The following is a 967-nucleotide window of genomic DNA, read 5'->3' on the forward strand; positions in this document are numbered from 1 at the left end:
GTGGTGACTTTTTGAGATAAGGTTTCTGTCCTGGAACTCTGTATTTAGATCAGCTGGCCTCAAACTCTGTGTCTCTAGAGTGCTGGGATTAAAGGTGTACGCCACCACAGCAGCCCCATTGGATCATTCTTAATACACAGGAGTCACAAGGCTGGGAAGTTTGATCTGGTGCTTGGGTTTGTTTGCTTGCTTGTTTGTTTTGGGACAGGGACTCACGTAGCCCAGGGTTCTAAAACTCACTTTATAGTCAAAGATGACCTTGAACTCCCGACTCTCCGGCCTCCACCTCTGGAGTGCTGAAGCTCCAGGTGTGCACCACCACCTCACAGTGTCCCTCTCAGTTCCTCTTTGCAGTCCTCTGCCTTTGTGGAAAGCGGCGCTCCTCACAGAGCTGAGAGGGGCTCCCACCCAAGGCCTTTGGAAAAGATGGGTCTTGTGACTGTCAGGCTCTGTCACAGAGCCCTGTCCATCTAGAGGGCAGAGGTCCTAGGGGAGGAGCCTAACAGCAGCCAGTGTTTCAGAAGGAAAAGAAGAATGTGGGCTGGGGCTTGCTGGGAGCCTCTGAGTCAACATTCAAGGACCCCATTTCACTGGGGAAGGAGAGCCTAAGGAGTTCTCCAAGCTGCCCCTGGTCTTTTGGTTGGGAATCTGTTTTGAGCAGAGGTCGTGGGCCCCTGGGGAGTCCAGCTGATGTTGTTGCTGACTTGATGGCTGTCTTAATTAGGGTTACTATTGCTGAAACACTGTGACAAATGCAGCCTGGGGAAGAAAGGGTTCATTTCCATCATCGCTCCATATAACAGTTCATTATTGAAGTGATATGAAGGCAGAAAGTCAAGCAGGCTAGGAACCTGGCAGCTGGAGCTGATGCAGAGGCCATGGAGTGCTGCTTACTGGCTTGCTCCGCATGGTTTGCTCAGCCTGCTTTCTTATAGAACCGCGGACCACCAGCCCAGGTATGACATCG

General features: G+C 51.7%; 1 protein-coding gene across 1 annotated transcript in view; it reads left to right on the forward strand.

Annotated features, from left to right (window-relative positions):
• Slc26a8 (solute carrier family 26 member 8) overlaps positions 1–967 on the forward strand; it is a 56112-nt gene that overhangs the window by 24242 nt on the left and 30903 nt on the right. The window lies entirely within an intron of this gene.

The sequence above is a fragment of the Microtus ochrogaster genome, linkage group LG2, assembly GCF_000317375.1.
Source record: "Microtus ochrogaster isolate Prairie Vole_2 linkage group LG2, MicOch1.0, whole genome shotgun sequence".
In the NCBI taxonomy this organism is placed as follows: domain Eukaryota; kingdom Metazoa; phylum Chordata; class Mammalia; order Rodentia; family Cricetidae; genus Microtus; species Microtus ochrogaster.